Below are 26923 nucleotides of genomic sequence, written 5' to 3'. Positions count from 1 at the left end.
ATGGTAATATAATTAAGAGGTTAATCAGCCATTATATAAAAAATAAACAAATATGTAGGCAAGCATTTCGATCGCCCCTTCTGCTATATTCATTGTCCTAATATATGATAAGTTTCATAAAGCAGAGTCACCACTCACATGTACTGGTAAAAAAATATGTTACAGTGGGCAGACAATGAAAGGGCTGAGGCCCAACCAGACCTTTTAACTCCAGCATCTCTATGTTAAAAAGCATTTCCTAGGCAATATTTAGCCTCTGAAAAAAATATGCAAGATCCAGCAATAAATCTGGCAAAAGTCCCCAACATTTTGTGCATACTTGTGCCCTCACCTGAATGTAGCACCACCTTGTAGCCGTCGGAGGTAACTGCAGCTCACAAAATGTTTCATCAGAGGGCAAGTTTAGAGGAATCCAAAAGGCAGATGTCCATGGAAAGAGCCTCCGACTGCAGCAGGAAGTTTGGATGCTTCAAATTTGCATAGCTTCCAGTCCAACGTCCTCTCATGTACCGAACGCTCCCAAACGCTCTAAAGCCTTATACCGGCAAGCCCTCACCGGGTAGATCTCTGGCTCCCAGGAAAAGCCAAATACTGAGCATGCAAGCACTAGGATCACAGAGAGAGAGAGAGACAGAGAGCGTCGGAGAGCTGTTGTCTTGTTAAAGGCCTGAAACGGCTAGTGCCTAAGAGGGTCTGGACTTTCAGTTGTGACTGATTGTGAGAGGGGAAGATAAAGATTTTCTGCACCCAGCATGCCTTGCGATATACTTAGGCAAATGAGGTGAGAGCCCGACCAATCCCGGGTCACTTCTCTGAATGCCTCCTCATCTGCATAAAGAGAACACTTTCACAAAGGAGCAGAGTGGCGCAGCGGAAGCGTGCTGGGCCCATAACCCAGAGGTCGATGGATCGAAACCATCCTCTGCTAATTTTGCTTGATTTTCCTTCCAAGGACCAAGCTGTCATTTCCACATAGCCAGAAAGGAAAAGTGCAAGCTTGTGCCAGCTATGTGAGAAAAGACTTCTCAACTATTCGTGTCTGTGTAATACAAGAGTGATCGTGAAAGGTACAACCCTGTACTTTGAAAGTAAAGACACACAATTATAACCATAAATGACTGACTGGTGGGAGCTTCACACAACTTTCTGGGCATGCTTTGAATTTCATTCTTCCCTTTTTGTTCTGCTCTTATATATCTCCTGGGCATTTCATGGAATGTTCTCTTTCTCTTCCCTGCTTTGCTTCCCATGCTGCCTATATATGCTCATTTCTACTATTTGTACTGTTGCTTTTCATTTCTTCTCTTCTGCACAACTTTGTCCTTGGTTTCAATCCCCAGTTCCTTACCCTCTGCAAAAAACGTTCTACTGCTTCTCATGTTGGTATCTAAACCAAATGCACCATTGAAGCTGGTGCAAGATAGTCATTGATTTCTGCAACGTAATATTTAGAACCGAGAGCTAACACATCAGAGGGCGTTGGTGGTATAGTGGTGAGCATAGCTGCTTCCCAAGCAGTTGACCCGGGTTCGATTCCCGGCCAACGCACTGAAAATACTTATATATTCTGCAAGCAGGATATATTGTAATGCAACATGTCACAAAATGGAAATTTCACGAACAGATTAATCAGCCATATATAAAAAAATAAACAAATACGTGGGCAAACATCTCAATCGCACCTTCTGCTACATACATTGTCCTAATATATGATAAGTTTCATAAAGCAGAGTCACAACACACATGTGCTGGTAATAAATTTGTTACAGTGGGCAAACAATGGAAGGGCTGAGGCCCGACCAGACATTGTAACTCCAGCATCTCTATGTTAAAAAGCATTTCTAGGCAATATCTAGCCTCTGAAAAAATATGCAAGATCCACCGATAAATCTGGCAAAAGTCCCTAACATTTTGTGCATACTTGTGCTCTCACCTGAATGTAGCGCCACCTTGTAGCTGTCGAAGGAAACTGCTGCTCACAAAATGTTTTATCAGAAGGCAAGTTGAGAGGAATCCAAGAGTCAGATGTCCATGGAAAGAACCACTCACTGAAGCAGGAATGTTGGAGGCTTCATATTCGCATAGTTTCCTGTCCAACGTCCACTCACGTCCCGAACGCTCCCAAACGCTCAAAAGCCTCACACCGGGCAAGCCCTCACCGGGTATATCTCTGGCTCCAAGGTAAAGCCAAATCCTGAGCATGCTAGTGCTAGGATCACAGAGCGAGAGAGAGATGGTTCAAGAGCTACTGTCTTGATAAAGGCCTGAAACGGCTAGTGCCTAAGAGTGTCTGACTTTCAGTTATGACTGATTGTGAGAGGGGAAGATGAAGTTTTTCTGCACCCAGCATGCCTTGGGATATACTTATGCAAATGAGGTGAGAGCCAGACCAATCCCATGCTACTCTGCCTAATGCTCCTTATCTGCATAAAAAGAACACTTTCACAACGGAGCAAAGTGGCGCAGCGGAAGCGTGCTGGGCCCATAACCCAGAGGTCGATGGATCGGAACCATCCTCTGCTAATTTTGCTTGATTTTACTTCCAAGGACCAAGCTGTCATTTCCACGCTACCAGCAAGGAAAAGCGCAAGCTTGTGCCAGCTATGTGAGAAAAGACTTCTCAACTATCTGTGTCTGCTGAAATACAAGAGAGGGATCGTCAAAAGCTCCACACTGTACTTTGAAAGTAAAGGCACACAATAATAAGCATGAATGACTGGTGGGACCTTCAAACACTTTTATGTGGAGGCTTTGAATTTCATTCTTCCCTTTTTTGTTCTGCTCTTATCTATCTCCTGGGCATTTCATGGAATGTTCTCTATTTCTCTTCCCTGCTTTGCTTCCCATGCTGCCTCTATGTGTTCATATCTATTATTTGTATTGCTGCTTTCCATTCTTCTCTTCTGCACAGCTTTGTCCTTGGTTTCAATCCCAGTTCCTTACCTTCTACAAAAACTTTCTATTGCTTTTCATGTTGGTATCTAAACCAAATGCACCATTGAAGCTGGTGCATGATAGTCATTGAACTCAGGGTCCTAATGTTTAGAACCGAGAGCGCAAAGATCTGAGGGCGTTGGTGGTATAGTGGTGAGCATAGCTGCCTTCCAAGCAGTTGACCCGGGTTCGATTCCCGGCCAACGCAATACAAATACTTATATATTCTGCAAGCAGGAAATATTTTAAAGCAACATTTCACAAAATGGTAATATAATTAAGAGGTTAATCAGCCATTATATAAAAAATAAACAAATATGTAGGCAAGCATTTCGATCGCCCCTTCTGCTATATTCATTGTCCTAATATATGATAAGTTTCATAAAGCAGAGTCACCACTCACATGTACTGGTAAAAAAATATGTTACAGTGGGCAGACAATGAAAGGGCTGAGGCCCGACCAGACATTTTAACTCCAGCATCTCTATGTTAAAAAGCATTTCCTAGGCAATATTTAGCCTCTGAAAAAAATATGCAAGATCCAGCAATAAATCTGGCAAAAGTCCCCAACATTTTGTGCATACTTGTGCCCTCACCTGAATGTAGCACCACCTTGTAGCCGTCGGAGGTAACTGCAGCTCACAAAATGTTTCATCAGAGGGCAAGTTTAGAGGAATCCAAAAGGCAGATGTCCATGGAAAGAGCCTCCGACTGCAGCAGGAAGTTTGGATGCTTCAAATTTGCATAGCTTCCAGTCCAACGTCCTCTCATGTACCGAACGCTCCCAAACGCTCTAAAGCCTTATACCGGCAAGCCCTCACCGGGTAGATCTCTGGCTCCCAGGTAAAGCCAAATACTGAGCATGCAAGCACTAGGATCACAGAGAGAGAGAGAGACAGAGAGCGTCGGAGAGCTGTTGTCTTGTTAAAGGCCTGAAACGGCTAGTGAATAAGAGGGTCTGGACTTTCAGTTGTGACTGATTGTGAGAGGGGAAGATAAAGATTTTCTGCACCCAGCATGCCTTGCGATATACTTAGGCAAATGAGGTGAGAGCCCGACCAATCCCACGTCACTTCTCTGAATGCCTCCTCATCTGCATAAACAGAACACTTTCACAAAGGAGCAGAGTGGCGCAGCGGAAGCGTGCTGGGCCCATAACCCAGAGGTCGATGGATCGAAACCATCCTCTGCTAATTTTGCTTGATTTTCCTTCCAAGGACCAAGCTGTCATTTCCACATAGCCAGAAAGGAAAAGTGCAAGCTTGTACCAGCTATGTGAGAAAAGACTTCTCAACTATTCGTGTCTGTGTAATACAAGAGTGATCGTGAAAGGTACAACCCTGTACTTTGAAAGTAAAGACACACAATTATAACCATAAATGACTGGTGGGAGCTTCACACAACTTTCTGGGCATGCTTTGAATTTCATTCTTCCCTTTTTGTTCTGCTCTTATCTATCTCCTGGGCATTTCATGGAATGTTCTCTTTCTCTTCCCTGCTTTGCTTCCCATGCTGCCTATATATGCTCATTTCTACTATTTGTACTGTTGCTTTTCATTTCTTCTCTTCTGCACAACTTTGTCCTTGGTTTCAATCCCCAGTTCCTTACCCTCTGCAAAAAACGTTCTACTGCTTCTCATGTTGGTATCTAAACCAAATGCACCATTGAAGCTGGTGCAAGATAGTCATTGATTTCTGCAACGTAATATTTAGAACCGAGAGCTAACACATCAGAGGGCGTTGGTGGTATAGTGGTGAGCATAGCTGCTTCCCAAGCAGTTGACCCGGGTTCGATTCCCGGCCAACGCACTGAAAATACTTATATATTCTGCAAGCAGGATATATTGTAATGCAACATGTCACAAAATGGAAATTTCACGAACAGATTAATCAGCCATATATAAAAAAATAAACAAATACGTGGGCAAACATCTCAATCGCACCTTCTGCTACATACATTGTCCTAATATATGATAAGTTTCATAAAGCAGAGTCACAACACACATGTGCTGGTAATAAATTTGTTACAGTGGGCAAACAATGGAAGGGCTGAGGCCCGACCAGACATTGTAACTCCAGCATCTCTATGTTAAAAAGCATTTCTAGGCAATATCTAGCCTCTGAAAAAATATGCAAGATCCACCGATAAATCTGGCAAAAGTCCCTAACATTTTGTGCATACTTGTGCTCTCACCTGAATGTAGCGCCACCTTGTAGCTGTCGAAGGAAACTGCTGCTCACAAAATGTTTTATCAGAAGGCAAGTTGAGAGGAATCCAAGAGTCAGATGTCCATGGAAAGAACCACTCACTGAAGCAGGAATGTTGGAGGCTTCATATTCGCATAGTTTCCTGTCCAACGTCCAATCACGTCCCGAACGCTCCCAAACGCTCAAAAGCCTCACACCGGGCAAGCCCTCACCGGGTATATCTCTGGCTCCAAGGTAAAGCCAAATCCTGAGCATGCTAGTGCTAGGATCACAGAGCGAGAGAGAGATGGTTCAAGAGCTACTGTCTTGATAAAGGCCTGAAACGGCTAGTGCCTAAGAGTGTCTGACTTTCAGTTATGACTGATTGTGAGAGGGGAAGATGAAGTTTTTCTGCACCCAGCATGCCTTGGGATATACTTATGCAAATGAGGTGAGAGCCAGACCAATCCCATGCTACTCTGCCTAATGCTCCTTATCTGCATAAAAAGAACACTTTCACAACGGAGCAGAGTGGCGCAGCGGAAGCGTGCTGGGCCCATAACCCAGAGGTCGATGGATCAAAACCATCCTCTGCTAATTTTGCTTGATTTTACTTCCAAGGACCAAGCTGTCATTTCCACGCTACCAGCAAGGAAAAGCGCAAGCTTGTGCCAGCTATGTGAGAAAAGACTTCTCAACTATCTGTGTCTGCTGAAATACAAGAGAGGGATCGTCAAAAGCTCCACACTGTACTTTGAAAGTAAAGGCACACAATAATAAGCATGAATGACTGGTGGGACCTTCAAACACTTTTATGTGGAGGCTTTGAATTTCATTCTTCCCTTTTTTGTTCTGCTCTTATCTATCTCCTGGGCATTTCATGGAATGTTCTCTATTTCTCTTCCCTGCTTTGCTTCCCATGCTGCCTCTATGTGTTCATATCTATTATTTGTATTGCTGCTTTCCATTCTTCTCTTCTGCACAGCTTTGTCCTTGGTTTCAATCCCAGTTCCTTACCTTCTACAAAAACTTTCTATTGCTTTTCATGTTGGTATCTAAACCAAATGCACCATTGAAGCTGGTGCATGATAGTCATTGAACTCAGGGTCCTAATGTTTAGAACCGAGAGCGCAAAGATCTGAGGGCGTTGGTGGTATAGTGGTGAGCATAGCTGCCTTCCAAGCAGTTGACCCGGGCTCGATTCCTGGCCAACGCAATACAAATACTTATATATTCTGCAAGCAGGATATATTTTAAAGCAACATTTCACAAAATGGTAATATAATTAAGAGGTTAATCAGCCATTATATAAAAAATAAACAAATATGTAGGCAAGCATTTCGATCGCCCCTTCTGCTATATTCATTGTCCTAATATATGATAAGTTTCATAAAGCAGAGTCACCACTCACATGTACTGGTAAAAAAATATGTTACAGTGGGCAGACAATGAAAGGGCTGAGGCCCAACCAGACCTTTTAACTCCAGCATCTCTATGTTAAAAAGCATTTCCTAGGCAATATTTAGCCTCTGAAAAAAATATGCAAGATCCAGCAATAAATCTGGCAAAAGTCCCCAACATTTTGTGCATACTTGTGCCCTCACCTGAATGTAGCACCACCTTGTAGCCGTCGGAGGTAACTGCAGCTCACAAAATGTTTCATCAGAGGGCAAGTTTAGAGGAATCCAAAAGGCAGATGTCCATGGAAAGAGCCTCCGACTGCAGCAGGAAGTTTGGATGCTTCAAATTTGCATAGCTTCCAGTCCAACGTCCTCTCATGTACCGAACGCTCCCAAACGCTCTAAAGCCTTATACCGGCAAGCCCTCACCGGGTAGATCTCTGGCTCCCAGGAAAAGCCAAATACTGAGCATGCAAGCACTAGGATCACAGAGAGAGAGAGAGACAGAGAGCGTCGGAGAGCTGTTGTCTTGTTAAAGGCCTGAAACGGCTAGTGCCTAAGAGGGTCTGGACTTTCAGTTGTGACTGATTGTGAGAGGGGAAGATAAAGATTTTCTGCACCCAGCATGCCTTGCGATATACTTAGGCAAATGAGGTGAGAGCCCGACCAATCCCACGTCACTTCTCTGAATGCCTCCTCATCTGCATAAAGAGAACACTTTCACAAAGGAGCAGAGTGGCGCAGCGGAAGCGTGCTGGGCCCATAACCCAGAGGTCGATGGATCGAAACCATCCTCTGCTAATTTTGCTTGATTTTCCTTCCAAGGACCAAGCTGTCATTTCCACATAGCCAGAAAGGAAAAGTGCAAGCTTGTGCCAGCTATGTGAGAAAAGACTTCTCAACTATTCGTGTCTGTGTAATACAAGAGTGATCGTGAAAGGTACAACCCTGTACTTTGAAAGTAAAGACACACAATTATAACCATAAATGACTGACTGGTGGGAGCTTCACACAACTTTCTGGGCATGCTTTGAATTTCATTCTTCCCTTTTTGTTCTGCTCTTATATATCTCCTGGGCATTTCATGGAATGTTCTCTTTCTCTTCCCTGCTTTGCTTCCCATGCTGCCTATATATGCTCATTTCTACTATTTGTACTGTTGCTTTTCATTTCTTCTCTTCTGCACAACTTTGTCCTTGGTTTCAATCCCCAGTTCCTTACCCTCTGCAAAAAACGTTCTACTGCTTCTCATGTTGGTATCTAAACCAAATGCACCATTGAAGCTGGTGCAAGATAGTCATTGATTTCTGCAACGTAATATTTAGAACCGAGAGCTAACACATCAGAGGGCGTTGGTGGTATAGTGGTGAGCATAGCTGCTTCCCAAGCAGTTGACCCGGGTTCGATTCCCGGCCAACGCACTGAAAATACTTATATATTCTGCAAGCAGGATATATTGTAATGCAACATGTCACAAAATGGAAATTTCACGAACAGATTAATCAGCCATATATAAAAAAATAAACAAATACGTGGGCAAACATCTCAATCGCACCTTCTGCTACATACATTGTCCTAATATATGATAAGTTTCATAAAGCAGAGTCACAACACACATGTGCTGGTAATAAATTTGTTACAGTGGGCAAACAATGGAAGGGCTGAGGCCCGACCAGACATTGTAACTCCAGCATCTCTATGTTAAAAAGCATTTCTAGGCAATATCTAGCCTCTGAAAAAATATGCAAGATCCACCGATAAATCTGGCAAAAGTCCCTAACATTTTGTGCATACTTGTGCTCTCACCTGAATGTAGCGCCACCTTGTAGCTGTCGAAGGAAACTGCTGCTCACAAAATGTTTTATCAGAAGGCAAGTTGAGAGGAATCCAAGAGTCAGATGTCCATGGAAAGAACCACTCACTGAAGCAGGAATGTTGGAGGCTTCATATTCGCATAGTTTCCTGTCCAACGTCCACTCACGTCCCGAACGCTCCCAAACGCTCAAAAGCCTCACACCGGGCAAGCCCTCACCGGGTATATCTCTGGCTCCAAGGTAAAGCCAAATCCTGAGCATGCTAGTGCTAGGATCACAGAGCGAGAGAGAGATGGTTCAAGAGCTACTGTCTTGATAAAGGCCTGAAACGGCTAGTGCCTAAGAGTGTCTGACTTTCAGTTATGACTGATTGTGAGAGGGGAAGATGAAGTTTTTCTGCACCCAGCATGCCTTGGGATATACTTATGCAAATGAGGTGAGAGCCAGACCAATCCCATGCTACTCTGCCTAATGCTCCTTATCTGCATAAAAAGAACACTTTCACAACGGAGCAAAGTGGCGCAGCGGAAGCGTGCTGGGCCCATAACCCAGAGGTCGATGGATCGGAACCATCCTCTGCTAATTTTGCTTGATTTTACTTCCAAGGACCAAGCTGTCATTTCCACGCTACCAGCAAGGAAAAGCGCAAGCTTGTGCCAGCTATGTGAGAAAAGACTTCTCAACTATCTGTGTCTGCTGAAATACAAGAGAGGGATCGTCAAAAGCTCCACACTGTACTTTGAAAGTAAAGGCACACAATAATAAGCATGAATGACTGGTGGGACCTTCAAACACTTTTATGTGGAGGCTTTGAATTTCATTCTTCCCTTTTTTGTTCTGCTCTTATCTATCTCCTGGGCATTTCATGGAATGTTCTCTATTTCTCTTCCCTGCTTTGCTTCCCATGCTGCCTCTATGTGTTCATATCTATTATTTGTATTGCTGCTTTCCATTCTTCTCTTCTGCACAGCTTTGTCCTTGGTTTCAATCCCAGTTCCTTACCTTCTACAAAAACTTTCTATTGCTTTTCATGTTGGTATCTAAACCAAATGCACCATTGAAGCTGGTGCATGATAGTCATTGAACTCAGGGTCCTAATGTTTAGAACCGAGAGCGCAAAGATCTGAGGGCGTTGGTGGTATAGTGGTGAGCATAGCTGCCTTCCAAGCAGTTGACCCGGGCTCGATTCCTGGCCAACGCAATACAAATACTTATATATTCTGCAAGCAGGATATATTTTAAAGCAACATTTCACAAAATGGTAATATAATTAAGAGGTTAATCAGCCATTATATAAAAAATAAACAAATATGTAGGCAAGCATTTCGATCGCCCCTTCTGCTATATTCATTGTCCTAATATATGATAAGTTTCATAAAGCAGAGTCACCACTCACATGTACTGGTAAAAAAATATGTTACAGTGGGCAGACAATGAAAGGGCTGAGGCCCGACCAGACATTTTAACTCCAGCATCTCTATGTTAAAAAGCATTTCCTAGGCAATATTTAGCCTCTGAAAAAAATATGCAAGATCCAGCAATAAATCTGGCAAAAGTCCCCAACATTTTGTGCATACTTGTGCCCTCACCTGAATGTAGCACCACCTTGTAGCCGTCGGAGGTAACTGCAGCTCACAAAATGTTTCATCAGAGGGCAAGTTTAGAGGAATCCAAAAGGCAGATGTCCATGGAAAGAGCCTCCGACTGCAGCAGGAAGTTTGGATGCTTCAAATTTGCATAGCTTCCAGTCCAACGTCCTCTCATGTACCGAACGCTCCCAAACGCTCTAAAGCCTTATACCGGCAAGCCCTCACCGGGTAGATCTCTGGCTCCCAGGTAAAGCCAAATACTGAGCATGCAAGCACTAGGATCACAGAGAGAGAGAGAGACAGAGAGCGTCGGAGAGCTGTTGTCTTGTTAAAGGCCTGAAACGGCTAGTGAATAAGAGGGTCTGGACTTTCAGTTGTGACTGATTGTGAGAGGGGAAGATAAAGATTTTCTGCACCCAGCATGCCTTGCGATATACTTAGGCAAATGAGGTGAGAGCCCGACCAATCCCACGTCACTTCTCTGAATGCCTCCTCATCTGCATAAACAGAACACTTTCACAAAGGAGCAGAGTGGCGCAGCGGAAGCGTGCTGGGCCCATAACCCAGAGGTCGATGGATCGAAACCATCCTCTGCTAATTTTGCTTGATTTTCCTTCCAAGGACCAAGCTGTCATTTCCACATAGCCAGAAAGGAAAAGTGCAAGCTTGTACCAGCTATGTGAGAAAAGACTTCTCAACTATTCGTGTCTGTGTAATACAAGAGTGATCGTGAAAGGTACAACCCTGTACTTTGAAAGTAAAGACACACAATTATAACCATAAATGACTGGTGGGAGCTTCACACAACTTTCTGGGCATGCTTTGAATTTCATTCTTCCCTTTTTGTTCTGCTCTTATCTATCTCCTGGGCATTTCATGGAATGTTCTCTTTCTCTTCCCTGCTTTGCTTCCCATGCTGCCTATATATGCTCATTTCTACTATTTGTACTGTTGCTTTTCATTTCTTCTCTTCTGCACAACTTTGTCCTTGGTTTCAATCCCCAGTTCCTTACCCTCTGCAAAAAACGTTCTACTGCTTCTCATGTTGGTATCTAAACCAAATGCACCATTGAAGCTGGTGCAAGATAGTCATTGATTTCTGCAACGTAATATTTAGAACCGAGAGCTAACACATCAGAGGGCGTTGGTGGTATAGTGGTGAGCATAGCTGCTTCCCAAGCAGTTGACCCGGGTTCGATTCCCGGCCAACGCACTGAAAATACTTATATATTCTGCAAGCAGGATATATTGTAATGCAACATGTCACAAAATGGAAATTTCACGAACAGATTAATCAGCCATATATAAAAAAATAAACAAATACGTGGGCAAACATCTCAATCGCACCTTCTGCTACATACATTGTCCTAATATATGATAAGTTTCATAAAGCAGAGTCACAACACACATGTGCTGGTAATAAATTTGTTACAGTGGGCAAACAATGGAAGGGCTGAGGCCCGACCAGACATTGTAACTCCAGCATCTCTATGTTAAAAAGCATTTCTAGGCAATATCTAGCCTCTGAAAAAATATGCAAGATCCACCGATAAATCTGGCAAAAGTCCCTAACATTTTGTGCATACTTGTGCTCTCACCTGAATGTAGCGCCACCTTGTAGCTGTCGAAGGAAACTGCTGCTCACAAAATGTTTTATCAGAAGGCAAGTTGAGAGGAATCCAAGAGTCAGATGTCCATGGAAAGAACCACTCACTGAAGCAGGAATGTTGGAGGCTTCATATTCGCATAGTTTCCTATCCAACGTCCACTCACGTCCCGAACGCTCCCAAACGCTCAAAAGCCTCACACCGGGCAAGCCCTCACCGGGTATATCTCTGGCTCCAAGGTAAAGCCAAATCCTGAGCATGCTAGTGCTAGGATCACAGAGCGAGAGAGAGATGGTTCAAGAGCTACTGTCTTGATAAAGGCCTGAAACGGCTAGTGCCTAAGAGTGTCTGACTTTCAGTTATGACTGATTGTGAGAGGGGAAGATGAAGTTTTTCTGCACCCAGCATGCCTTGGGATATACTTATGCAAATGAGGTGAGAGCCAGACCAATCCCATGCTACTCTGCCTAATGCTCCTTATCTGCATAAAAAGAACACTTTCACAACGGAGCAGAGTGGCGCAGCGGAAGCGTGCTGGGCCCATAACCCAGAGGTCGATGGATTGAAACCATCCTCTGCTAATTTTGCTTGATTTTACTTCCAAGGACCAAGCTGTCATTTCCACGCTACCAGCAAGGAAAAGCGCAAGCTTGTGCCAGCTATGTGAGAAAAGACTTCTCAACTATCTGTGTCTGCTGAAATACAAGAGAGGGATCGTCAAAGGCTCCACACTGTACTTTGAAAGTAAAGGCACACAATAATAAGCATGAATGACTGGTGGGACCTTCAAACACTTTTATGTGGAGGCTTTGAATTTCATTCTTCCCTTTTTTGTTCTGCTCTTATCTATCTCCTGGGCATTTCATGGAATGTTCTCTATTTCTCTTCCCTGCTTTGCTTCCCATGCTGCCTCTATGTGTTCATATCTATTATTTGTATTGCTGCTTTCCATTCTTCTCTTCTGCACAGCTTTGTCCTTGGTTTCAATCCCAGTTCCTTACCCTCTACAAAAACTTTCTATTGCTTTTCATGTTGGTATCTAAACCAAATGCACCATTGAAGCTGGTGCATGATAGTCATTGAACTCAGGGTCCTAATGTTTAGAACCGAGAGCGCAAAGATCAGAGGGCGTTGGTGGTATAGTGGTGAGCATAGCTGCCTTCCAAGCAGTTGACCCGGGTTCGATTCCCGGCCAACGCAGTACAAATACTTATATATTCTGCAAGCAGGATATATTTTAAAGCAACATTTCACAAAATGGTAATATAATTAAGAGGTTAATCAGCCATTATATAAAAAATAAACAAATATGTAGGCAAGCATTTCGATCGCCCCTTCTGCTATATTCATTGTCCTAATATATGATAAGTTTCATAAAGCAGAGTCACCACTCACATGTACTGGTAAAAAAATATGTTACAGTGGGCAGACAATGAAAGGGCTGAGGCCCAACCAGACCTTTTAACTCCAGCATCTCTATGTTAAAAAGCATTTCCTAGGCAATATTTAGCCTCTGAAAAAAATATGCAAGATCCAGCAATAAATCTGGCAAAAGTCCCCAACATTTTGTGCATACTTGTGCCCTCACCTGAATGTAGCACCACCTTGTAGCCGTCGGAGGTAACTGCAGCTCACAAAATGTTTCATCAGAGGGCAAGTTTAGAGGAATCCAAAAGGCAGATGTCCATGGAAAGAGCCTCCGACTGCAGCAGGAAGTTTGGATGCTTCAAATTTGCATAGCTTCCAGTCCAACGTCCTCTCATGTACCGAACGCTCCCAAACGCTCTAAAGCCTTATACCGGCAAGCCCTCACCGGGTAGATCTCTGGCTCCCAGGAAAAGCCAAATACTGAGCATGCAAGCACTAGGATCACAGAGAGAGAGAGAGACAGAGAGCGTCGGAGAGCTGTTGTCTTGTTAAAGGCCTGAAACGGCTAGTGCCTAAGAGGGTCTGGACTTTCAGTTGTGACTGATTGTGAGAGGGGAAGATAAAGATTTTCTGCACCCAGCATGCCTTGCGATATACTTAGGCAAATGAGGTGAGAGCCCGACCAATCCCACGTCACTTCTCTGAATGCCTCCTCATCTGCATAAAGAGAACACTTTCACAAAGGAGCAGAGTGGCGCAGCGGAAGCGTGCTGGGCCCATAACCCAGAGGTCGATGGATCGAAACCATCCTCTGCTAATTTTGCTTGATTTTCCTTCCAAGGACCAAGCTGTCATTTCCACATAGCCAGAAAGGAAAAGTGCAAGCTTGTGCCAGCTATGTGAGAAAAGACTTCTCAACTATTCGTGTCTGTGTAATACAAGAGTGATCGTGAAAGGTACAACCCTGTACTTTGAAAGTAAAGACACACAATTATAACCATAAATGACTGACTGGTGGGAGCTTCACACAACTTTCTGGGCATGCTTTGAATTTCATTCTTCCCTTTTTGTTCTGCTCTTATATATCTCCTGGGCATTTCATGGAATGTTCTCTTTCTCTTCCCTGCTTTGCTTCCCATGCTGCCTATATATGCTCATTTCTACTATTTGTACTGTTGCTTTTCATTTCTTCTCTTCTGCACAACTTTGTCCTTGGTTTCAATCCCCAGTTCCTTACCCTCTGCAAAAAACGTTCTACTGCTTCTCATGTTGGTATCTAAACCAAATGCACCATTGAAGCTGGTGCAAGATAGTCATTGATTTCTGCAACGTAATATTTAGAACCGAGAGCTAACACATCAGAGGGCGTTGGTGGTATAGTGGTGAGCATAGCTGCTTCCCAAGCAGTTGACCCGGGTTCGATTCCCGGCCAACGCACTGAAAATACTTATATATTCTGCAAGCAGGATATATTGTAATGCAACATGTCACAAAATGGAAATTTCACGAACAGATTAATCAGCCATATATAAAAAAATAAACAAATACGTGGGCAAACATCTCAATCGCACCTTCTGCTACATACATTGTCCTAATATATGATAAGTTTCATAAAGCAGAGTCACAACACACATGTGCTGGTAATAAATTTGTTACAGTGGGCAAACAATGGAAGGGCTGAGGCCCGACCAGACATTGTAACTCCAGCATCTCTATGTTAAAAAGCATTTCTAGGCAATATCTAGCCTCTGAAAAAATATGCAAGATCCACCGATAAATCTGGCAAAAGTCCCTAACATTTTGTGCATACTTGTGCTCTCACCTGAATGTAGCGCCACCTTGTAGCTGTCGAAGGAAACTGCTGCTCACAAAATGTTTTATCAGAAGGCAAGTTGAGAGGAATCCAAGAGTCAGATGTCCATGGAAAGAACCACTCACTGAAGCAGGAATGTTGGAGGCTTCATATTCGCATAGTTTCCTGTCCAACGTCCACAACGCTCCCAAACGCTCAAAAGCCTCACACCGGGCAAGCCCTCACCGGGTATATCTCTGGCTCCAAGGTAAAGCCAAATCCTGAGCATGCTAGTGCTAGGATCACAGAGCGAGAGAGAGATGGTTCAAGAGCTACTGTCTTGATAAAGGCCTGAAACGGCTAGTGCCTAAGAGTGTCTGACTTTCAGTTATGACTGATTGTGAGAGGGGAAGATGAAGTTTTTCTGCACCCAGCATGCCTTGGGATATACTTATGCAAATGAGGTGAGAGCCAGACCAATCCCATGCTACTCTGCCTAATGCTCCTTATCTGCATAAAAAGAACACTTTCACAACGGAGCAAAGTGGCGCAGCGGAAGCGTGCTGGGCCCATAACCCAGAGGTCGATGGATCGAAACCATCCTCTGCTAATTTTGCTTGATTTTACTTCCAAGGACCAAGCTGTCATTTCCACGCTACCAGCAAGGAAAAGCGCAAGCTTGTGCCAGCTATGTGAGAAAAGACTTCTCAACTATCTGTGTCTGCTGAAATACAAGAGAGGGATCGTCAAAAGCTCCACACTGTACTTTGAAAGTAAAGGCACACAATAATAAGCATGAATGACTGGTGGGACCTTCAAACACTTTTATGTGGAGGCTTTGAATTTCATTCTTCCCTTTTTTGTTCTGCTCTTATCTATCTCCTGGGCATTTCATGGAATGTTCTCTATTTCTCTTCCCTGCTTTGCTTCCCATGCTGCCTCTATGTGTTCATATCTATTATTTGTATTGCTGCTTTCCATTCTTCTCTTCTGCACAGCTTTGTCCTTGGTTTCAATCCCAGTTCCTTACCCTCTACAAAAACTTTCTATTGCTTTTCATGTTGGTATCTAAACCAAATGCACCATTGAAGCTGGTGCATGATAGTCATTGAACTCAGGGTCCTAATGTTTAGAACCGAGAGCGCAAAGATCAGAGGGCGTTGGTGGTATAGTGGTGAGCATAGCTGCCTTCCAAGCAGTTGACCCGGGTTCGATTCCTGGCCAACGCAGTACAAATACTTATATATTCTGCAAGCAGGATATATTTTAAAGCAACATTTCACAAAATGGTAATATAATTAAGAGGTTAATCAGCCATTATATAAAAAATAAACAAATATGTAGGCAAGCATTTCGATCGCCCCTTCTGCTATATTCATTGTCCTAATATATGATAAGTTTCATAAAGCAGAGTCACCACTCACATGTACTGGTAAAAAAATATGTTACAGTGGGCAGACAATGAAAGGGCTGAGGCCCGACCAGACATTTTAACTCCAGCATCTCTATGTTAAAAAGCATTTCCTAGGCAATATTTAGCCTCTGAAAAAAATATGCAAGGTCCAGCAATAAATCTGGCAAAAGTCCCCAACATTTTGTGCATACTTGTGCCCTCACCTGAATGTAGCACCACCTTGTAGCCGTCGGAGGTAACTGCAGCTCACAAAATGTTTCATCAGAGGGCAAGTTTAGAGGAATCCAAAAGGCAGATGTCCATGGAAAGAGCCTCCGACTGCAGCAGGAAGTTTGGATGCTTCAAATTTGCATAGCTTCCAGTCCAACGTCCTCTCATGTACCGAACGCTCCCAAACGCTCTAAAGCCTTATACCGGCAAGCCCTCACCGGGTAGATCTCTGGCTCCCAGGAAAAGCCAAATACTGAGCATGCAAGCACTAGGATCACAGAGAGAGAGAGAGACAGAGAGCGTCGGAGAGCTGTTGTCTTGTTAAAGGCCTGAAACGGCTAGTGCCTAAGAGGGTCTGGACTTTCAGTTGTGACTGATTGTGAGAGGGGAAGATAAAGATTTTCTGCACCCAGCATGCCTTGCGATATACTTAGGCAAATGAGGTGAGAGCCCGACCAATCCCACGTCACTTCTCTGAATGCCTCCTCATCTGCATAAAGAGAACACTTTCACAAAGGAGCAGAGTGGCGCAGCGGAAGCGTGCTGGGCCCATAACCCAGAGGTCGATGGATCGAAACCATCCTCTGTTAATTTTGCTTGATTTTCCTTCCAAGGACCAAGCTGTCATTTCCACATAGCCAGAAAGGAAAAGTGCAAGCTTGTGCCAGCTATGTGAGAAAAGACTTCTCAACTATTCGTGTCTGTGTAATACAAGAGTGATCGTGAAAGGTACAACCCTGTACTTTGAAAGTAAAGACACACAATTATAACCATAAATGACTGACTGGTGGGAGCTTCACACAACTTTCTGGGCATGCTTTGAATTTCATTCTTCCCTTTTTGTTCTGCTCTTATCTATCTCCTGGGCATTTCATGGAATGTTCTCTTTCTCTTCCCTGCTTTGCTTCCCATGCTGCCTATATATGCTCATTTCTACTATTTGTACTGTTGCTTTTCATTTCTTCTCTTCTGCACAACTTTGTCCTTGGTTTCAATCCCCAGTTCCTTACCCTCTGCAAAAAACGTTCTACTGCTTCTCATGTTGGTATCTAAACCAAATGCACCATTGAAGCTGGTGCAAGATAGTCATTGATTTCTGCAACGTAATATTTAGAACCGAGAGCTAACACATCAGAGGGCGTTGGTGGTATAGTGGTGAGCATAGCTGCTTCCCAAGCAGTTGACCCGGGTTCGATTCCCGGCCAACGCACTGAAAATACTTATATATTCTGCAAGCAGGATATATTGTAATGCAACATGTCACAAAATGGAAATTTCACGAACAGATTAATCAGCCATATATAAAAAAATAAACAAATACGTTGGGCAAACATCTCAATCGCACCTTCTGCTACATACATTGTCCTAATATATGATAAGTTTCATAAAGCAGAGTCACAACACACATGTGCTGGTAATAAATTTGTTACAGTGGGCAAACAATGGAAGGGCTGAGGCCCGACCAGACATTGTAACTCCAGCATCTCTATGTTAAAAAGCATTTCTAGGCAATATCTAGCCTCTGAAAAAATATGCAAGATCCACCGATAAATCTGGCAAAAGTCCCTAACATTTTGTGCATACTTGTGCTCTCACCTGAATGTAGCGCCACCTTGTAGCTGTCGAAGGAAACTGCTGCTCACAAAATGTTTTATCAGAAGGCAAGTTGAGAGGAATCCAAGAGTCAGATGTCCATGGAAAGAACCACTCACTGAAGCAGGAATGTTGGAGGCTTCATATTCGCATAGTTTCCTATCCAACGTCCACTCACGTCCCGAACGCTCCCAAACGCTCAAAAGCCTCACACCGGGCAAGCCCTCACCGGGTATATCTCTGGCTCCAAGGTAAAGCCAAATCCTGAGCATGCTAGTGCTAGGATCACAGAGCGAGAGAGAGATGGTTCAAGAGCTACTGTCTTGATAAAGGCCTGAAACGGCTAGTGCCTAAGAGTGTCTGACTTTCAGTTATGACTGATTGTGAGAGGGGAAGATGAAGTTTTTCTGCACCCAGCATGCCTTGGGATATACTTATGCAAATGAGGTGAGAGCCAGACCAATCCCATGCTACTCTGCCTAATGCTCCTTATCTGCATAAAAAGAACACTTTCACAACGGAGCAGAGTGGCGCAGCGGAAGCGTGCTGGGCCCATAACCCAGAGGTCGATGGATCGAAACCATCCTCTGCTAATTTTGCTTGATTTTACTTCCAAGGACCAAGCTGTCATTTCCACGCTACCAGCAAGGAAAAGCGCAAGCTTGTGCCAGCTATGTGAGAAAAGACTTCTCAACTATCTGTGTCTGCTGAAATACAAGAGAGGGATCGTCAAAAGCTCCACACTGTACTTTGAAAGTAAAGGCACACAATAATAAGCATGAATGACTGGTGGGACCTTCAAACACTTTTATGTGGAGGCTTTGAATTTCATTCTTCCCTTTTTTGTTCTGCTCTTATCTATCTCCTGGGCATTTCATGGAATGTTCTCTATTTCTCTTCCCTGCTTTGCTTCCCATGCTGCCTCTATGTGTTCATATCTATTATTTGTATTGCTGCTTTCCATTCTTCTCTTCTGCACAGCTTTGTCCTTGGTTTCAATCCCAGTTCCTTACCTTCTACAAAAACTTTCTATTGCTTTTCATGTTGGTATCTAAACCAAATGCACCATTGAAGCTGGTGCATGATAGTCATTGAACTCAGGGTCCTAATGTTTAGAACCGAGAGCGCAAAGATCTGAGGGCGTTGGTGGTATAGTGGTGAGCATAGCTGCCTTCCAAGCAGTTGACCCGGGTTCGATTCCCGGCCAACGCAATACAAATACTTATATATTCTGCAAGCAGGATATATTTTAAAGCAACATTTCACAAAATGGTAATATAATTAAGAGGTTAATCAGCCATTATATAAAAAATAAACAAATATGTAGGCAAGCATTTCGATCGCCCCTTCTGCTATATTCATTGTCCTAATATATGATAAGTTTCATAAAGCAGAGTCACCACTCACATGTACTGGTAAAAAAATATGTTACAGTGGGCAGACAATGAAAGGGCTGAGGCCCGACCAGACATTTTAACTCCAGCATCTCTATGTTAAAAAGCATTTCCTAGGCAATATTTAGCCTCTGAAAAAAATATGCAAGATCCAGCAATAAATCTGGCAAAAGTCCCCAACATTTTGTGCATACTTGTGCCCTCACCTGAATGTAGCACCACCTTGTAGCCGTCGGAGGTAACTGCAGCTCACAAAATGTTTCATCAGAGGGCAAGTTTAGAGGAATCCAAAAGGCAGATGTCCATGGAAAGAGCCTCCGACTGCAGCAGGAAGTTTGGATGCTTCAAATTTGCATAGCTTCCAGTCCAACGTCCTCTCATGTACCGAACGCTCCCAAACGCTCTAAAGCCTTATACCGGCAAGCCCTCACCGGGTAGATCTCTGGCTCCCAGGTAAAGCCAAATACTGAGCATGCAAGCACTAGGATCACAGAGAGAGAGAGAGACAGAGAGCGTCGGAGAGCTGTTGTCTTGTTAAAGGCCTGAAACGGCTAGTGAATAAGAGGGTCTGGACTTTCAGTTGTGACTGATTGTGAGAGGGGAAGATAAAGATTTTCTGCACCCAGCATGCCTTGCGATATACTTAGGCAAATGAGGTGAGAGCCCGACCAATCCCACGTCACTTCTCTGAATGCCTCCTCATCTGCATAAACAGAACACTTTCACAAAGGAGCAGAGTGGCGCAGCGGAAGCGTGCTGGGCCCATAACCCAGAGGTCGATGGATCGAAACCATCCTCTGCTAATTTTGCTTGATTTTCCTTCCAAGGACCAAGCTGTCATTTCCACATAGCCAGAAAGGAAAAGTGCAAGCTTGTACCAGCTATGTGAGAAAAGACTTCTCAACTATTCGTGTCTGTGTAATACAAGAGTGATCGTGAAAGGTACAACCCTGTACTTTGAAAGTAAAGACACACAATTATAACCATAAATGACTGGTGGGAGCTTCACACAACTTTCTGGGCATGCTTTGAATTTCATTCTTCCCTTTTTGTTCTGCTCTTATCTATCTCCTGGGCATTTCATGGAATGTTCTCTTTCTCTTCCCTGCTTTGCTTCCCATGCTGCCTATATATGCTCATTTCTACTATTTGTACTGTTGCTTTTCATTTCTTCTCTTCTGCACAACTTTGTCCTTGGTTTCAATCCCCAGTTCCTTACCCTCTGCAAAAAACGTTCTACTGCTTCTCATGTTGGTATCTAAACCAAATGCACCATTGAAGCTGGTGCAAGATAGTCATTGATTTCTGCAACGTAATATTTAGAACCGAGAGCTAACACATCAGAGGGCGTTGGTGGTATAGTGGTGAGCATAGCTGCTTCCCAAGCAGTTGACCCGGGTTCGATTCCCGGCCAACGCACTGAAAATACTTATATATTCTGCAAGCAGGATATATTGTAATGCAACATGTCACAAAATGGAAATTTCACGAACAGATTAATCAGCCATATATTTTTTTTTTTTAAACCTTTATTTGGAGACAAGCAGGTACAAGGGAAGTGTACATTCAAAACATACAGTTACATTCGGCCATTACGATGGTACGTCAGTGCCAAGAAAACATACAGAAAAAATAAGTAAATAAGGAGACACAAGGAAGTACAGGGCAGGGCATCAGTCAATACAAGGAGCAGCAACGAAATGTGCAGGAGATATTAAAATACAATGATCCAGCATGGGCAGGCGAGCCAATAAGACAATGCAATACGAATACAGTACATTAGCGGAGGACACGTGAGCCAGAGGGGACACAAATATGAGGAGCACTGGATAGAAGGGTGCCGCATAGGGATACAATCTGGATTCCCGATAAACTACCTGCCCGGAGGGAGACCCCCACCCCCCAATAGCCCGCAGGAAAAGGAGACAATCAGCCCCCCCCCCCGATGTCGTAAGAACAGCAGGTGTCGTGTAAAATCCCAGCCCATCACATTGTCATCAGCCTATCCCCTCTCGGTCCTCAAGTTCAGAATCAGAGTCCCGCGCCGCCCTGGTCAGAAGGTACACCTGGAGCGGACTCCAAAAATCCCTTGGTCTGCATCGTACAGGCATCAAGTCAGAATAGATATTGTACTGATCCTGACAGTAACTGAGGTCAGTCACCCAGTCTTGAAAGCGCGGCACCCTACCGCGACCCCAGCAACAGGCGACCCTACGCTTAGCCAACAGCAGGGCCACGTCAACAAATCTACGGTGAGAGGCAGGTACATCCTTAGAGAAGCCAAGTAACATCACCAAGGGGTCAAACGCCACCCCATCCTCCGCCATAACCTGCAGGGCTTCATGAACCTGAGTCCAATATTCCAAAACCCCCGCACAACTCCAAGCCAAATGTAAAAAATCAGCGCCTTCCGCTCGACACCTGGCACACCTATCATCCTCCGCCAAATGAAACCGCAGTTTCCTCGCCGGGGTATAGTAGTACCTCTGAACAAACTTGTAATGGATAATTTTAAGGCGACAACTAGAAGAGACATTGGCCGTGAGGCCGCAACAATATTTCCACTGCTCGTCTGTAATAGGAGCACCCAATTCTGCAACCCACTGCTCGCGCACTCGATTGGTCGGGACCGATCGCTGTCGGCGAATAGCCCCGTATAACTTCGACACCAGGTGTCGCCCATCTGAAACCAGCAGCACATGGAGGGGGAGGGTCACCCCAGGCTCCGAAGGGTAGTCCGGTAGCAGAGCGCGCATGCCCTGCCGCAGGCGGACAAAATAGAACAGGTCTAGAGGGGAGCAAGCTGCCGAACCGAAGAAATGAGCCTGCGTACGGAAGGCACCTTCATAAAACAAGTCGCCCCACGTGAGGATACCAAGCCGCTTGCACATTCGCTGAAACCCCGTCTCCAACAACAGCGACAGATCCGGATGATAAGACAGAGGCAAGGCCGGCGATTAGAGAAAGGAAACGTCTAGCAAATGAGCCATCCGCTTCCAAGCATCCACCGTGCATGTCACCGTCGTGCGGGGCGTTTCCACATCTGACACCTTGCCCAAAACCATCCCCTCCAGAGGGAGCGGATGGGCGACCCAATGCTCAGCAGCAATCTGGGGCATGAACGGCGTGGGGCGCATCCAATGATAGGCATAATGCGCCTGAGCGCTGAGATAATAGAGTTCAAAATCAGGGACATCGAAACCGCCATCAGCATAAGGCAACGTAAGAGTAGCCCAGGCCACCCGTGGCTGCTTGCCCCCCCAGAACAATCGCAGAAGCTCAGAACGAAGTCTACGAAAGAAATAAGCACCAGGATGATACGGAAGGTTTTGAAAGAGATAAAGAAAGCGGGGCAGAACCACCATCTTGATAAGAGACGCCCTACCGGCCATGGAGAGAGGTAAAGACATCCATCTGGTGACATCATCCGCCAGCTTAGTAATGGCCACACCATAGTTGAGCCGAACCGCGTCTCCCCTATCCAAGGATACAACAATACCGAGATAACGCAACTCCGAGTCACACCATTCCAAAGGGTAGTCAAGGGGGAACCTGGCCACCGCAGCCGTGAGGGGGAAAAATTGAGACTTCCGCCAGTTGATATGAACCCCGGATACACCTCCAAAAGCGACCAGCTCCCGCAGGAGCGAATTAAGGTTATTCTCAGGGTCCTTGACATAGAGTGTGACGTCATCGGCGTATAAAGAAATGCCGACCTGCCGCTGAAGACAATTAAAGGCGCTCTGCTGATGAAACTGACGTATCCTACAGGCAAGCGGCTCAATGGCGATAGCAAACAAGAGGGGCGAGAGGGGGCACCCCTGTCGGGTCCCTCTCGTGAGAGGGAACGAGGGGGACAGCACCCCATTCACCACTACCCTCGCCATCGGATCAGTATATAAAAGCTTAACCCAAGAGATGAAAATCCTGGGGAACCCCATCCGACAAAGAACATCAATAAGGTAGCCCCACTCGACAGAGTCAAACGCCTTAGTGGCATCAAGAAAGATAGCGGCAACCGGGACAGTGGGATCAATGGTCGACACAAGCGAAAACAAAGTGCGAAGATTGTGAGATGTGGCGCGGCCGGGCACAAATCCCGACTGGTCAGGCAACACGATAACGGGCATGAGTTCGGCTAGTCTCACCGCCAAGACCTTCGCGAGAATTTTAACATCACAGTTGAGCAATGAGAGGGGCCTGTAAGAGCCCACATCCAGTGGATCCTTACCCGGCTTGAGCAGCGACGTGATGGCGACCTCCCGCATGGAGCCCGGTAGGCGTCCCTCCTCCAGCGACTCCTCAAACACCTCCCGGAGCACAGGGGCCATGATGTCAATATAGCACTTATAGAATTCAGCAGGAAGGCCATCCAGCCCGGCGGCCTTCCCATTAGAGAGAGACATGATGGCATTCCTGACCTCCTCCACCTCCAGGGGCCTGCCTAAGGACTCCCGATGACCGTCCGATAGCCAACAAAGCGCCAACTCGTCGAGGAAGCCACCGTATCGAGTCTCACCCGTCTGCTGTGTCGTGTAAAGGTGTGCATAGTGATCTATAAATGTGCGCTGAATCTCCGAAGTGTCACGACAGCGAGTGCCATCCGGAGACACCAATTCCAGCACGTCCGACCCATGCCTAGGATGTCTAGTAAGGGCAGCGAGGACCTTACCGGGCCGCTGCCCCTCGCAGTATCGCCTCGCCGTCCAGTATTTCCCCCTGTGCTTAGCCTCTCGAGCGGCCTCCTCTTCATACTCGGAGAGCTTAGTGCGGAACTGTGCCAAAAGATCAGGGTCTGAAGTCACCTGCATCCTGCGCTCCAAGTCTCGCAAGTCAGCCTCCAACCTCTCTAGGGTCCGAACAATCAGACGGAGTACTCCACAACTTTTAGAAATAGTGACACCCCGGATCGTGACCTTGAATGCCTCCCAAATGACCTCAATGCTCTCCACAGAGCCCTTGTTTCTAGGGAAGAACGCCTCCACCTCCGCACCGAGTTCCTCCTTGAACACCGGGTCAAGCAAAGCAGTCGGAAACAAACGCCAAGGCGGGCGCGGCCTGTGTAACCCGGGGACGGACAAATCAACCTTCACCGGACAGTGGTCGGAATACGTCCTGGCTAAATGTGTGACCCCCCTGAGGCCAGCCATCAACCCTCTAGAAAGAAATACATAGTCCAGTCTTGCCCATGATCGAGCATGTGTGGTGTAATGAGTGCCCTCCCTAGTGGCAGGGTGGGTGTGCCTCCAGCTGTCAACCATCCCGGCCTCCTCCACTATCCCCCGCAGCACATCCCTAGCCTGTACATTGTACTGAGGGCTACCCTCCGATCTGTCCAACTGGGCCTGAAACGCAAGATTGAAGTCACCCCCCCACACAATGTGAGTAGCATCCACAGCAAGAACATGACCCCACAGAGTGACAAAAAAGATTGGCGTATCAACATTGGGAGCATAGCAGTTAACAAACAGTATAGTGTTCTGCCCAAGCCGTCCCCACAGCAGCACATAGCGCCCCTCAGGGTCCCCCATAGATCCAAGTTCCTGAAATGCAAGCGACCTCTTAACAAGGGTGACAACCCCACGAGCATAAGAAGAGTATGAAGCAAACCCCCTGGCCGCAGCCCACCTTCCGCCGAAAGTGGGGGAGGGAGCGGGGCGCAGATGCGTCTCCTGGAGAAAAGCAACATGAATAGCATGCCTGTCCAAATACTGTATCACACTACGACACTTCCTGGCATCATTAAGGCCCCGTACATTCCAGGTCAAAAACGAGATCTGATTCTCAGCAGCAGTTGACATCACATAACGTAAGGGCCCCACAGGACCCGGTAACCAAATACAGGGCATCCGACTACCATCAACAGCCAACGATAGGTCCACGCCCCAGGGAACGGGACGACCTCCACAAACACTCCATACATTTCCCAGTCGTCTCCAAAACAACCAATCAAGAACAAAACAACTCCCCCCCAATCGACCCATCCACGCAGCAAGCACTCAGGACAGACTACGCGCCACACGCCGCCAAGCCATTCCACGCGGCCCACATCTCGCACACGTGCTACGCTCGCAGAGCGCACCCCGGCACGTGGCAGCCTAAGATGGCGGCCGACGCACTCGGGCCCAAAATGGACGGAATCACGGATCCCAGAACCCGTCCCGTAAGATAGGAAAGTGGAACAGCCCGGATAGCGGGCGCAACGGCATTTCCGTGCACTCAGACAACAGTAGCAGCTACCAAAACGAACCAAAAGACCCGGGCAAACAGACATGGACAGCGTCAACCCCCCCCCATCCACCCACCTGACACCACCCCAACTATCAGGCCGCATACACCCCTCCCCCCCATCCCTCAACACACATCAAGTCAACCAACATAGGACTAGAATCCAAACAAAAGGTAAACATGGGGCACACCCTCCGGGGAACCTTCCAGCGGTGCACGACACCACTCCCTCACGCCACGCCAGTGTCCGCGCCAACGAGTATCAGGCGGCACCAGGCGCAGCACGGGGGGGTGGGTGCCCAGAGCGCGACATCCCATAACACCATCCCGCGGTGCCATCCCAACCCCACAAAAACAGCAAAACGCACTCACTCGTCATAAGACAGACACAACCCACACATCAGCAAAAAAGTCAAAAACGGACAATAGCTAGGCCGTAAATACTGAGAAGGAAGCCAGCAGGTCTAAATACAAAAGTTACATGTCCACAATACTACAAGAATCGGGAAGAAGATAGACAAACTCCAAAGTCACCAGAATCAGGCGACCTCCTCCTCAGCAGCCGAATGATCACCCTCCGGATCTCGATCGTCACCACGATCCCCAGCAGCGCGCTCGCGCTGGAGGCGCTTCGCAAAGTCCTCAGCATGCTGTGGGTTGGTGAAAAAATGTTGTTTAGCCTGATGCGTCACTCTAAGTTTAGCCGGATAAAGCAAGGCGTAGTCCACTTGAAGGTCCCGAAGCTTCCTCTTCACCCCCAAAAACTTCCGACGCTGGTCCTGCACCAGCGGTGTGAAGTCGGGGTACATGGTGAAAGACACCCCTTCGAAGGAGAGAGCCCTGTTAGTGCGGGCCGCCTGAAGAGCAGCGTCTCGATCACGATAGTTCAAGAGGCGCGCAATGATGGGCCGCGGTGCAGCCCCAGAGGCCGGTCGAGGTCCCAATGTCCGATGCGCTCTCTCGACGATGAACTGGGACGAGAAGACTTCCGTCCCAATTGCGCCCACCAGTAGCCTCTCCACATAAGTCTCCATTTTGCCCACATTCGTGGACTCCGGCACACCTACAATGCGCACGTTGTTGCGCCTACTCCTCGCCTCCAACTCCTCGTTCTTGGCGGCAATGACACGCAAGATATTGTCCATTCTCGCCAGTTGGGTGGTATGGGTGGCCGCCGTGTCATCATGGTCCGAAATGCGCTGTTCTGCCGCCGTCAAGCGCTCCTCATGCACGTCCAATTTCTGAACAACCGCATCCATGCGCGACGATATCTTGTCCACTTTGTCCACTATAGTGGCGAACCCCTGCCTCATCTCCTGCATCATTTGGGCGAAGTCCGGCGGAGGTGGGTGCGGGACACTCTCAGCGACATTTGGGGGGGGGGACCGCGAAG

The 26923-nt window shown here is 46.1% G+C and overlaps 10 non-coding genes across 10 annotated transcripts; all 10 read left to right on the top strand.

The window, feature by feature from the left end:
• Window positions 1–1476: 1476 nt before the first annotated feature.
• Window positions 1477–1548, top strand: TRNAG-CCC (transfer RNA glycine (anticodon CCC)). The gene has a single exon. It is a non-coding gene; the product is annotated as a tRNA-Gly (tRNA).
• Window positions 1549–3070: 1522 nt separating this feature from the next.
• Window positions 3071–3142, top strand: TRNAG-UCC (transfer RNA glycine (anticodon UCC)). The gene has a single exon. It is a non-coding gene; the product is annotated as a tRNA-Gly (tRNA).
• A 1529-nt stretch (window positions 3143–4671) lies between these two features.
• TRNAG-CCC (transfer RNA glycine (anticodon CCC)) lies at window positions 4672–4743 on the top strand. Its single transcript has one exon. It is a non-coding gene; the product is annotated as a tRNA-Gly (tRNA).
• A 3127-nt stretch (window positions 4744–7870) lies between these two features.
• Window positions 7871–7942, top strand: TRNAG-CCC (transfer RNA glycine (anticodon CCC)). The gene has a single exon. It is a non-coding gene; the product is annotated as a tRNA-Gly (tRNA).
• A 3123-nt stretch (window positions 7943–11065) lies between these two features.
• On the top strand, window positions 11066–11137 carry TRNAG-CCC (transfer RNA glycine (anticodon CCC)). The gene has a single exon. It is a non-coding gene; the product is annotated as a tRNA-Gly (tRNA).
• A 1522-nt stretch (window positions 11138–12659) lies between these two features.
• Window positions 12660–12731, top strand: TRNAG-UCC (transfer RNA glycine (anticodon UCC)). Its single transcript has one exon. It is a non-coding gene; the product is annotated as a tRNA-Gly (tRNA).
• A 1533-nt stretch (window positions 12732–14264) lies between these two features.
• On the top strand, window positions 14265–14336 carry TRNAG-CCC (transfer RNA glycine (anticodon CCC)). The gene has a single exon. It is a non-coding gene; the product is annotated as a tRNA-Gly (tRNA).
• A 3117-nt stretch (window positions 14337–17453) lies between these two features.
• TRNAG-CCC (transfer RNA glycine (anticodon CCC)) lies at window positions 17454–17525 on the top strand. Its single transcript has one exon. It is a non-coding gene; the product is annotated as a tRNA-Gly (tRNA).
• A 1523-nt stretch (window positions 17526–19048) lies between these two features.
• TRNAG-UCC (transfer RNA glycine (anticodon UCC)) lies at window positions 19049–19120 on the top strand. The gene has a single exon. It is a non-coding gene; the product is annotated as a tRNA-Gly (tRNA).
• A 1529-nt stretch (window positions 19121–20649) lies between these two features.
• On the top strand, window positions 20650–20721 carry TRNAG-CCC (transfer RNA glycine (anticodon CCC)). Its single transcript has one exon. It is a non-coding gene; the product is annotated as a tRNA-Gly (tRNA).
• Window positions 20722–26923: the final 6202 nt, after the last annotated feature.

The sequence above is a fragment of the Lissotriton vulgaris genome, chromosome 9, assembly GCF_964263255.1.
Source record: "Lissotriton vulgaris chromosome 9, aLisVul1.2, whole genome shotgun sequence".
Lineage (NCBI taxonomy): Eukaryota > Metazoa > Chordata > Amphibia > Caudata > Salamandridae > Lissotriton > Lissotriton vulgaris.
This window is presented reverse-complemented; position numbering and strand designations above follow the sequence as displayed.